This window comes from Lampetra fluviatilis, chromosome 12, assembly GCF_964198595.1.
Source record: "Lampetra fluviatilis chromosome 12, kcLamFluv1.1, whole genome shotgun sequence".
Lineage (NCBI taxonomy): Eukaryota > Metazoa > Chordata > Hyperoartia > Petromyzontiformes > Petromyzontidae > Lampetra > Lampetra fluviatilis.
The window spans coordinates 7,526,834-7,539,866 of record NC_136286.1 but is presented as its reverse complement, the minus strand read 5'-3'; the positions used below and the strand labels follow the sequence as shown (position 1 = coordinate 7,539,866).

The window sequence follows — 13,033 nt, the reverse complement described above, 5'->3', positions numbered from 1 at the left end:
CATAATAAAATAATTCTCACGACGTTTCGGCCACAACTCTGTCTCCTCGACAGACCTGTTCTTCACCTGAGGACGGCTGCTTGCGTTGTGGCCGAAACATCGTGAGAATTATTTTATTGTTTTATTTTATTATTTTATTATTTACATTCTACGTGACTTTACCGAAAGAACCAAGAAGATATATTTATTATGTTTACAAAACAGAGGGAATATGTAAAATCACAGATTTAGACTGAAAAACGGAAATAGGAACATGTGGATTACACTATGTAACACAATTATGTTCCTGGGTAGTAAGTGTTATTTTGTAATTGCTTATGCCTAAAAAGTACAGAAAATGGCTATTATTCCCCACAAACTTTGCTTTTGTGACCAGGACAGTTATATTTTGAAATATACCTATTTTCAATGAGAAAACTGGCGAATTTGTGTCTTTTCGTTCACATGAAGTCAGAAAAAAACAACATGAATCAAAATTAACATGTAGTTATACTAAAGTAACACAGTGTTATGTAAAAATGTTGAACTTTTTTCGCACCGTACGTAGTCAATCTTGCTAATCGAAACATACACGAATTAAATACATAATTCACACAGTTGATTAAATGCAATTATTACATCTGTGCCATGTTCACTTCCCTTTTGTTGATTACAGTAATGATATATTTTATAACTTGAAACGTAATCATGAATTAGCATGAACATCAAAACGTCTCACATTTTCCTGCACGGAAATAAAGACACTCTTCAGGGTCAACTGGTTACACACGGTGTGGACAATTAAATGACGCGTGTGAAATTGCGTGTGACCAATTTACGCTGAACTCTTTTGCAATTAAAGCATTACAAACAAAACGGACTGATCACAGTAAAGAATGGTAATGTGCATTGTAATTACAAATATCGGGAATTGGTGGCATTGTGGTGAGTGCGCTACACTCTGAACCCGGTGACCTGAGTGTGATTCTCAGCCAGGGCTAGCATCAGTGGCGAGTGATATCCGACCCAATTGTGGCCCTACCCCTGCCCCCCCCACCACCGACCCATCAGCAACCCATAGCGACCAGCGTGGTGAAGTATAGTCAAGCAACTCCCGTGGCCGACATAGCACGGGGAGGCCTTCATCTGGCAGTGGATTGACATATGGCTGGACATTATAATTATCATGAGTTACCAATAAATAGTACTGTAGTTAACAATAAATATAATGGGGAAACAAGTATTGCATACGTTGTATGCTAATGTTTCGACATGAGTTCACCGTAAGATTGATAAATGTGGAATGAAATCTAAAGCACCGAATAAAATCCTAGCTATGTAACGAAACAACATCACGTATCCAAGCCTTAGACAAAACAAACCCAACAAGCTCTGTCACGGCTAATTAAAATTCTTCTTCTTAAAACACTGGGGACTTGAAAAATAACACACCGTGTTGTCGCCTTGCCTCCGCTGACATCCTGATGAAATATTTAATGGCATGATTGATGTGTACATTTACCAGTTTTGGACAAAGCTAAGAAACATTTAATTATTGTCAGATTAGAGTAATCGTTTTGTTGTTCAGTGGTTCTTCAAAGCAAAAAAAAGGTCTGCACCTGGCGAATGTGTATAGACGGAATGGTCTTTGGCATATAAAACGAGCCCCTCAAGTGGAAATGAACCAATCATTACTTACTTCTGGTGATAAAAAGTGCTGTAGAATTTAATTGCTAGTCAAATAGCAGGCCCGTGCGAGTGGACCCGGCAAGCGCTAATTAATCTGTACCGGGAATGAAAAGGCATTGGTTCTAAAAGACCTGGGACTAAAGAAACACAAAATTGCCAAAATCTGTTCTAAGCACAAGTGCCACTCTCCTCTTTCACATGGGAACCAAGTGCTATCTAGCCAGCTGGCCATGCAATCTGTCTGGGCATCACAGCTGTAGCAAAGAGGAGCTAATACATTTTTTTCCTACAATGTGCAGGCGGGGGGGGGGGGACCACCCACAATGGCTTACCAATGTAACTATTGTGTTAGCTTTTAAAGAGCGCCGATACATTCAATATCAATTTACATGCGTGCATTTGAATCGTTAAGATCACACAGAAAAGAAGGCACAATTGGTTTGAAATTAATAAAATGTTACGATTTTTGTTTAAAGTATTAACAATCTAACGTCAAATTCGCAGATATGTTACCTGCATGGTGGGTGCAATCTCGCGGGCGTAATGTATTTTACTTATTTATTACGTAAAAAAAAAGATAGCAACTGTGCACTTTTGAACCAGAGTGCAGAGATGTATACTTGGGAACGTGCGCATGTAAACATGAATTAAAATGTACATACGCTAAAAACAAGGAGATACATTATACCTCTCCGTCTGACAAGGCAATTACACAGCCTCGTAATGAGCCACTGCTGCTCCCTACTGCCGGCAGACGATATCGCTTAAAGGCCTGCAGGTAATAATCATCGTTTTGTGATTTGTCACGGATGATGAGACTAAACAATTTGCAATTAGAGGACCGGGTTTATATGATAACATAGCAAGGACGGTTTAAAGACATCTCTGCACGTGCAGTTAATTTCATAATTAGGGGGTTTTGCACGCTGCAGTAGAAGATGATCGTTTATAATTGACTTGGTTGGAAAGCGAATAGCTTCATCCAACGTGCGTCGATCTTTACCCAGGCCGAATTGCTGTACGGCGACACAGGAACATTTTGTACACGGCCTGCAAACAACTTCACCGTCCGTCATCTTCGTCTGCGAAATAAGTCCAAACGGCTATATATACACAGTCGCCAAGTAATTACGGTTACCGACATAACAAGAGATGTGCCCGTTTCTATGGCTTCTCAAAAGCTCAATGGGCTCTCACCTGGTGAAGGAAAGAACACTGTCTTGCATTGACAATCACTGGGGATGAGACGGCAGGGGACGAGAGGGGGACGAGAAGGGGGACGAGAAGGGGGATGAGAGGGGGGAGATGGGACGAGAAGGGGGATTTGAAGGGGACGAGAAGGGGATGAGACGGGGACAAGAAAGGGACGCGATTGAGGAACGACGGTGTCCACATAGCACAGCGAACACTGACTCAAACCTACAGGGTTGCCTGGGTGTCGAGCGTTTCCGTCGTTACCTGCGGGGTGTAGCCGAGAATGGCCCACACGTAGCCCATGGTGGCATTCCTCTGGTGGGAGAACTCGAGCAGCTCCGTCTCCTTGCGGTCCAGGGCCACGCTGGGACAGCCGTTGTAATCCCCGAGCAGACGCATGCCTCCCTGAAGCTCCACCACGTCCCACGTGCCTATGCCACGCAGCGCGCTCTGACACTCCTTCAGCTGTTGGTACGAAAGGTGCCCTAAAAGAAACCATTGGGGTAAAAAAATTAAAAAATAAATACCCAAAAATGTTTAAATCATCTGAAAAAATTGCCGGAAATCTGGCCTACATATTTAATTTCAGATGATCTGGAAATGTTTTTTTTTCGAATTGATCCGAAGGAGTGAGGTTACAGGAAATGATTTACAAATTGTAAATGTCGTGGGTTTACTCTCCAACACACCGGTGTGCCTAAATAGTAACTAATTGGCATATTTTATTTACGTGACAACCCTTACTAATGGACTGTATCGAGTGGTGGTGGGTTAACGACACATATTTACGCAATTTAACCCAGAAAAAAAACCCTTAAGGAAGTTACGTCACTTCCACTATGTTACGACCGCACATTTGTTAATGTGAAATATCCAGAACAACAGAAAATCCAAAACAGTCCTTAAAAATAAAAAAAATCTGAAAATGTGAATAAAAAACGTATCTGTAATATATACACACAGGTCTATAGTTTGTATGTCACTTACAATTACTTTCTAAAGCATATGTACATGCACGGCTAGTTTTTTTGTGAACCCACTGCTGGATGAGGCCCCCCCCCCCTCCCCCATTATGGGCTGTGTTAAATATTTTGACCATACTTCATCACGCATTGGTTGGTAAAGGAGGGGCGAGTGCTCGTGCCCACCACAATATCGACTGCACCCGTCTTTTGTGCATGGCGGTCACCCACCCAAGCACTGTCCAGGCTCAACCCCTGCTTGGTCTCCGAGATCTGATGAGATCAGAAGTAATCCGTTTCATTTGGCCTTCGGCCGAACGCAAGTAAAACCCGTTATTTAATCAGTTTCTAGAGTATAGCGAGATGAGAGCCTCAAATCAGTCAACAATGACTAAACATTAAAAAAAAGATAATTTAATTTGTAGAAATTCTGCTCCGAGGCTTACAAATGTCAGTTTGCTTGACACGTGATGCACACTCTTTGCAAGGCATATAATGGTGTGTCCCTGGTGTGGATAAGGAGGCCTTTTGAAGTGAATTCAGGAAGTAGTTCCGAGCTGTTATTTTCCGGGGCTATTCACCGACACAGTGTGATGCACTGTCATCTGCGGAGTTCTGAAATGGAATATTTTCTCTACTCATGACTTGACGGCAAGACCACAGTTGTAATAGGATCGGTGAAATAAAATATAAAAGAAAACATATTTGGCAAGGTTTGCACATTGATTGCCCTCCATGTATATTTGCACATTGAGGACAGTGTTATTGATTATTATTATTATTTTCGAACATGAGCAAGCAAATGTTGAATTTTTCAGATGACGTGTACAAAATTTGGAATCACATTTAGAAACGGTTCTCAGGAAGCCCAATGCTGGCTGAAGGGCCTTCTCCTAGACAGTCCTTCCACAGATGGTAATTGGCCTACTCTTTCACACTTGCTAGACCGCCTTGGATGAGGTCTGGGTTCCCACACTTTGCCCCACCACACGTGACCTACCGATTGTCAGGTGGACGTAGGTGGGGGGTGGGGGGGTACTTAAGGAACCTGCCCCGTCGTTCCAACTGCCGCGTCAGAAGATGAAATCAGAGCGGCGACCTCTGGACTGCAGTGTGATATCATTACACCATGGCAGCATGGTCTATAACAACATAAATCTTTAACATGCCTTGATCTGTAGAAATCTCACCCGTTATCCAGTACGGTGTTATCGCATCAGTTAAACTTGTAAGGTATGAGTCCTGAAAACAGAGCATGACGCTGTCCACATCTTCCGGCCCAACAATGTCCTCGTTCTTCTGTAACTCAGCTTCTAACTGGCATTTGGGATTAATGAAGATAACCTTATGATGCATCTGCTTCTTCTTGATGCCCACACCTTTCTCGACAAGGAAATTCCAAAGATTTTCTATTTTTTTCTGAAAAACAAAAAAAAATGACCGTACTATTACATAACGCAAATCATTATTTTGTGTTACGTATGATATGATTTTGTGTCGAACTGGCACACTTATCTTATAGAGTGCATCATTGCCTATAACAACACCAGCATTTATTCAAGAAATCCTGACTGCTGATGAAACAAAACTCGTTCAGCGTTTGATTTCATTGAACCATGGCTGCTGAAACTGTGCACTCCCAGAAGGCATTGCGGTTGACAGGAAGCGTAAAAAATACATTCATTAATTTTACGTGGAGAGACAGATGTATGGAGATATATTGTCTTCCCTTTCGTATTTAAATTTGTATTGAAACAAAACGAAGGCCCGTTACAGCACATCACAGGACTCGTTACAACCCGACCGTAGTCGTTTGCGTGGGATACTCCCAATGCAGCTCCTCCATCTGACACCGAGTAGGTGTGTACAGTTGGGCCGTGTAACTCTCCAATGTGTTTCCGTCATATACCGTGTGTTGTTCGGGATGGTGTCGGATGTTCAATTCCACGTGCTGAGAGCTACAGAGTGACCGTGTGTTTTCCAAATATAGACTTACTCTTCAACGCTCAACAGCACGTGGTCTGTGGGGTTAGATAATATTTGACTGCCGTACTTTTTAGCGTGAACATTAAATCACCATCATCATCAGCGATGATCAGTCCGCTGCTGGATGAAGACCACTCTAATCTAATGTTATGCTTATAGAGTGCCTTCACTCAAGACGCTTGACGTAGTTTGAGAAACGATGACAGAATAGAATGATTTAGATGGCAGGGGCGTGCAAGGATTGATGAATGAGAACCCACGATAGGGGGTACTTGGTGATAACGAAAGGGTCGGGGAGGGATGGGAAGGAGAGGAGGGGCGAGGGGAGGGAAGAGGAAGAGATGGGGCATGAGACAAGAGGTACGCTTTAAGCCGTAGCCATCTTCCACAGTCCTGTCATTTCAAAATCAAAGTCACCCCTGCATGCGAGTAGTTGAAATTGTCACTCCATCTTCACGGCGAGTGCGAGCATTTCCTCTCTTGGCTGCCATTATGTTGTTATTCTGGACCATCGACAATCATCCCTTCGAGTGACGTGTCCCGCCATAGTCCACTTTCATTCCTTATCAGTCAAAATGAGATCTGTCTCGAACTTACCCATGTTCTCGAGAACATGTGTTCTTTTTTCTGTCTCCATGAGCAATTCCAATAATCCATCCCTCCATGCCAATAGGACATTACGTGTGCACATAGACGAAGCACAAAGCTAATGCTATATTTTTTTCACGGAAAGTACAGCAGATGGGCTGCAACTATGGCTGACTTAAACCATTACCGACAAAGAAACGGTGCTGTATAAAGTCTACTCGCAGGTAACTGTTTTTGATTCAATGTGACATTGGGGGAGGCAGTGACGCAGTGGTTAGCTCTGAACCCGGCATCCCGAGTTCGATTCCCTGCCACGACAGACACTAATGGCGAACGATATCTGAATCAGTACAGGACTCCACGTTTACCAACCAGCAGTGATCAGCATGATGAAATACAGTCAAACAACCCCCATGTTTAACACAGCGTGGAGGGGTACTTCATCCCCCATAACAGATACACGGCTGCATATTACTATTATTACTTTAATGATTATAAACCAACATTATAACTTTAATGGTACGTTTTTAAAACGCAACTTAATTGTTTTACTGCAGACGAATGAAAATTCAGATGCCCTTTTAAACCACTGCAAAAGAACCAATCATCCGTGGCTGATTACCATTCAGCATTATCGTCCATTACATTTGAGGATATGAAGAAAATCGAAGCAACCATTGACCATGTAACATGCCGCAGCGTTTCTTTTTAAAATGTATATATATATTTTTTCCCAACAATACAACTTGAATAGAGTATCTGAAACATTAACAAATATGCCTGTCGTAGTAGACGGGGTATGAACTCTGAATCGTCCCGGTATAATTGTATTCATGCGGTGCACAAATAAAGGCCTTTGGCACAAAGCACCATAGGCATTATATTATTATTTCTGCAGCCACACTCTCAAGTCGAACAGAGGTAATTCACAGCGCATCTTCATTTTCTGTTTAAACGTAATTGAAAAACGGAAAGGTCCTTGTATCCCATTGTACGTGTAGTGGGCCGTCGAAGAAAAGCTGGGATATTTTCCACCCTTTGTTCACACTATTACAAATACGTCCCTTTATAACCATGTTTTTCGGTCCGTAATCAGAGCCTTCATCTCTCTACCCTGCAAGCCACAGCTGTCTTTCTCCACTTAATATCAAGTTTGGAGACAGAAGAGAGATCCCTCTGTCCTTGCTTGCCGTAATTGGAGTACGCCGATAAGAAATAAACTACAGGATGCACGGTAAATGCACACTTTGAGTGAATGATGCCTTCAGCATTAATATGCTATCTTCATGCTCCCTCAAAATTATTTCCAAGATCTATTTCACATTCCTAAACTTAATGGATCCATAACTGTACAAACTATGTGTATCTTTCAGTTATTGTAAAATATGAGGGGGTTATTAAAAAATATGAAGTCCACGGTCATTATCGTGCTTAAAAGGCTCTTATTTATCGAGTGTAACCAAACCTCCAGAAATGCGAAAATTTCGAAATGACCCCTAATCAGGGAAATATTTGATGTCAGATTGTCTTTCGACAGTCACCAAAATGTTTGACTTTATCTCCAAGGCACTGAATGCAGGTCCTCATCGGTCTAATTTCACTTAAATCAAACTCTCATCATCCTGATAAGATCTCAATTGGTATCACTGCACGAAGAAAAGCACTTCCTACGAACGCAGAAATCCTATTTTTATCCATGAAGGAAATAAAGTAATGCGTAATTACGGGACCCAGAAAATAGGAAACAATAACGAAATGTATCCACAAAGTGCAAACTCTGGATTATAACTTTTTTTTGCAATTTCAAGAAGGCAATATTTGGTGATTGTGTTGTGCAAATATGGACAAAAAGATGCGATGAGACGGGCTGTGGAGTTGACAGCAGCGGAGGGCAGAAGGAGTGAAGCGCGACTGAAGGTGAGATGTAAGGACGTGGTGGAGCGAGGTATGAGCACGGTGGCTGTGACAGGAAAAGAGGCGCAGTACAGAAGAAGCACATGGAGAAAGAAAATCCTAGTCACTAACTGCATGCGGCAATGGGACGTTTGGCTTAGATTCTCTGAAAAAGTTGCGCCTATATGTCCACTGCATTATGCGGTGCTTAGAATTCTTCGAGCCAGTAATAATCACAATCCGTGAGGCTTAGCTGAAAATAACGATGATGAAAAGGTTGGAACTGACAAAAACGATTTCTGTAACCTTATACGAATGGCGTATGTATCTTTTTTTTTATGTAAACTATCATCAGTGGCCGGTGTAATATATGTACACAAACGTGCGAGGATCACAAGCACAAGTGAAATGTTTACCTTAATGTCGAGCAGGGGGTCTGGGTGCTGGACACTTCTTGAGAATTCCCCAGCCACCTCCCCCTTGTGCTTAACAAGCCAGTGCTTGCCATCTCGGCTCACCTCTCCCACCCAATTCTTCACGTCGATACAAAAGACTCCCTTTCCTGGCAAGAGACGGCAGGGCCGTTGATTACGCGACGATGCCGAAAGCCACATAGGGCAGCGAGCGCTGGCTTGTTCATTAAAGAGAGAAAAATGTGCACACACACATCCGCGATCAGACGGAGCCCTGCAAACTATTATTGCGATGCGGGAAACGACGCAGAGAAGATATGACATACCGGGAAGAAATAAATAAATAAACAGATATACACCGCATTCATCTATAACACGATGGCCTTAAAAGGAACAATGTGTAACAGGTGATGTGTTGGGCAATGTTTCTGTGCTACGAAGGGTCATTGCCAAATGCGTGGCATAAAATACATATTTCCTTACAGGGCAGTGCCATCAACGAATGTGGTGAGTTTCCTTGTTAATTAGCACGGGTGGCTACGCACGGTGCGAAGGAAGTTCAACAAAAAACAAAGATCCCCCGTATAGCCTGAACAGACTGTAGGGGCAAGTGCTGTTAGCGAGCACCTATGAAGGCCGGAACGGTACACGAGGGGGTGGGTGGCCAGCACCACGCCCGACCGCCTTTGTCTCCCTAGTGGCGATGTTTACACACCGCACCAGGTACTCATTTAAGGCTGAGTCGACCTAGGGGAGGCCCAGGACCGGTTCAGATAATCGTCACTGGTGTTAGCGGTGAGCGGGAATCGAACCCGGGTCGCCAGGTTCATAGCGCAGCGCGCTAAACGCTACATACACACATACACACACCTACATGACTGTGCTTGTGCACCACTGCCTAAAAGAGCATCACCAAATGACTTGTCCTGCGTAGGTTTCCGCGGTTCTACTGTACAGCTCTCAATTCAGTCGTTGGAGAAGCTCGTATCACGTGGAGCGAAACGTTGGACATTAGCGCCGAGCGAACCGAGGTGCAACCGATGAAAACAATCTGGAGAAACACGGTCACCGTTGCCCTCAGACTGACCTGTGAGGACAACCAAACTGATTTCTTGCTTAACTTTTTGAAACCGGTCAGGGATTCGCAGACCACAGAAAATGCTGTCGTTTGTCATCTTGCAAACATTCCTAGTTGGGAGAAAAAGAAACGCCACACGTGTTGAGATGCTCACAATTACGGCATCGGGGCCACCGAAGCCTTGCACATGAATCTGAATTAAAAACAAAAAAACGAGCAGCTGGTCTCAGCCCGGTCATGAATGACTGCACACACACACAAAAACACACACAATCGTGTTGAATTTGGCTAAATTCCGGTTCTGATATTTCAAATATCGGTTTGTTACGTGGCAAACATTACTCTCATGTGCAGAGTGGGTAGGAGCATGCTGCCCTCTATTGTGCTGATCAGAGGTCACTTGAAGGCAAAGCCGTGGCCATGAAGTCAACATTGGGGGGGACCAAATCTTCCAGGGTGTCTGGGGGTCTCAACCAAGAAAAATATGTAAACTTTAAAACTAATTTCCTGCCTAAAATATTTAAAAAATTCACTAACACATGAGATGGACTTTTTATTTATTTTTTACAATAATGTCTAATAATGTATCGTATTACATTGCTCTGTTTTTACTTTTTTTACCATTTCCTGTTTCATTGTATGTAATGGCAGAGATTAGGCATTAATACAGTCCAACCATAACCACAATCATATAAACAGAAATCTATGCATTGATTTATATGAAGGCCAGATATTGTGGCCAAGGTTTAGCAAATTGTTGTTTTTATTTACATAGCATAGCAATTTTTTATAGCAATATATTGGGGGGGGGGGGGCATTTTGAGAATATTTGAATATTGGGGGGGGGGGGGAATGTGTGTCCCCCCAATATATAATATAATTACGGCCTTGCTTGAAGGCATCTCAGAGCTAGCTCTGTTGATATCCACTTCCGTGGGCCATCGTCTAACGCCAAGAGGCTGCGCTGTTCTGCGAGAGGCCTCAATTGATGCCTCGTCTCAAGGCATGACGCCGATGGCACAATTGGGATAAAGTTGGGCGGGGGGGGGGGGGAAATTACCAAACAAATATAACATAAGGTAGAAAAAAAAGTAGCTGCCGAGATTTGTTTTTGTACCGAAGATTTGTGGCCAGTTGTTGCAGGGCTTTCCGTTCCTGTTGAACATCTTCACTCTCCTTGTGACAAACAGGTGTGCTCGCCAGCTGCGCCTGCAGCAAGCGGCTGTTAATCTTCAACATGACTGCTGCAGAACTGGAAATCACACAAAGTCACAATGCAAGGAGCACAATAGAGTACAGTGTGGATAATGACATTAGGGAGTGGTGGCTCGGCGGTTAGCGCACTGCACTGGTGAACCGGGGTGTGTAGCCAATATGCATTTGTAGGTGTCCAGACACTCCCTACTATGTTTAGATATCTTTCTTTATTTTATATATAAGAAACAGCCACAAATGTTGCACCCCTGGTCGGCACAAAGACAAAGATCCCCCCTTAAAGACGATTGGGGCAAGTGCTGTAAGCGAGCACCTATGAAGACCAGCATGACACACGAGGGGGTGGGTGGCCTGCACCGCGCCTGGCCGCCTTTGTCTTCCCAGTGGTGATGTTTACACACCGCACCTGGTACTGATTTGAGGTTAACCTCGAGGGGAGGCTCAGAATCGATTCAGATATTTGCCACGGTTATTGAACTCGGCTCGCTGGGTTAATATGGGGTGCCCTTGTGGCGAGATGTTATCTCCCTCGCCTGGTATGCAGGAGGTCATGGGTTTCAATCCAAACCCTGACGATGCCTGTGTATTTGGAGTTTGCATGTTCTTTCTTTCTCCCCGTGGTCGCATGGATTTTTCTCCGGGTCCTCACAGGTTTTCCCCTCCACATTTAGAAACGTGCGTTTAGATTATTTGGCTGATATAAAAACATTTCCACATGATAAGCCACTTAGTTGAGCTTTTGTTTGTGGCCAGGTCGCTTCTGAAAAATATCTAATAGCTCAGTGGGCCTTACCTGGTAGAATGAGAAAATAGTTTAAAGTATTAATGTCTAAGAGGCATCAGCAGATGCCACATGCAATGTTGACACTTCTACGTGAAGAATGAGGCCAAGAGTCAGCTACATTTTAACCACGTGCACATTCTTAGAGCAGCAAGTCAGAAAGCCAAGTCACACGCAAACAGTAACACAAACCTCTAACGCTGGGAACACAGGCCACAAACAACCTAAATATAGACAGAGGTTGTGGCAAACTGCTTGGGTTATTGCGGGCTATCCTATATGCTCATCAATTACAAATGCCATGAGATGTTGAGTCTCGTGCCTATTCTAAAATAAGAATTCATGGAAAAGGATTTGTTTTCCCGGCAGTGGGCACAGTATTAATGCCATGTTTGTTTACCATGCATCAGCACACACCGTTTCACCCTCATGGATGATAATATTGTGGGCCGTTATCATTCCACTGCTGGATGAAGGCCTCCCCATGCTATACAACAGTCATGGGGTATTCTTTAAACATACTTCACCACGTTGGTCAATGTGGGTTGGTGAAGACGGGTGTCCAGGATTGGTTCAGACATCACTCGCCACGAATATTAGCCAAGGCCGAGATTCAAAATCAGGTTGCTTGGCTCATTGCGTAGCACACTAGCCACTGAAGTGCCACTGCATCGCCACACATCATCAGCAAATGTAACATGATTAACACGTCTTTGATTTCAGCAGTTTACAGTGCGTAAACATGTGTTTATTACATGTATTCAATAGTGCGCATATGTTTAAATACATTATTAAATTGAAGCACAGAAAAAGATAAACACTTGGATCAGAGAATACAGTATATGGTGGTTAAATGCATAATTGAAACGGGTTAAGAAAAGTAAGTTTGTTCAGGCAGGACACATCAGCCAAGGAATGGAATATCTGTTGAGAGGATTTTCACTGAGGAGATTACCGGATGAAATCAGCTCATGTGTAGGTGGTACAACATGTCACTTGTTACATTGCATGACTATGTGTGTGTGTGTGTTGAACTTCTTTCGCACTGTACGCAGCCAACCGTGCTTACCAGAGATGGCTTGTGGAGACCTTCAACCAGCAGTGAATCTATCATGGCTGAAGACGACGTATTAAAATGCCCCTCGCTTGGAACTTACTCAACAGGTAACAAAATAAACGAATGTAAGATAGTTGGCATCATTTACCATTTATTTACCCACTCATTAACTACCCCAACATATGTAACTTCAAACTC

At 43.2% G+C, this 13,033-nt stretch overlaps 2 long non-coding RNA genes across 2 annotated transcripts in view; both read right to left on the bottom strand.

The window, feature by feature from the left end:
- Positions 1–5,028: 5,028 nt before the first annotated feature.
- LOC144934948 (uncharacterized) lies at positions 5,029–9,849 on the bottom strand. Its single transcript, XR_013637234.1, has 3 exons — positions 9,792–9,849; positions 8,708–8,853; positions 5,029–5,243 (listed from the first exon to the last, which is right to left on the bottom strand). It is a non-coding gene; the product is annotated as an uncharacterized LOC144934948 (long non-coding RNA).
- Positions 9,850–11,019: 1,170 nt separating this feature from the next.
- LOC144935120 (uncharacterized) overlaps positions 11,020–13,033 on the bottom strand; it is a 154,292-nt gene continuing 152,278 nt past the window's right edge. Inside the window, exon 3 of the long non-coding RNA XR_013637267.1 lies at positions 11,020–11,034. This is a non-coding gene — a long non-coding RNA (uncharacterized LOC144935120). The remainder of the gene's footprint in view (positions 11,035–13,033) is intronic.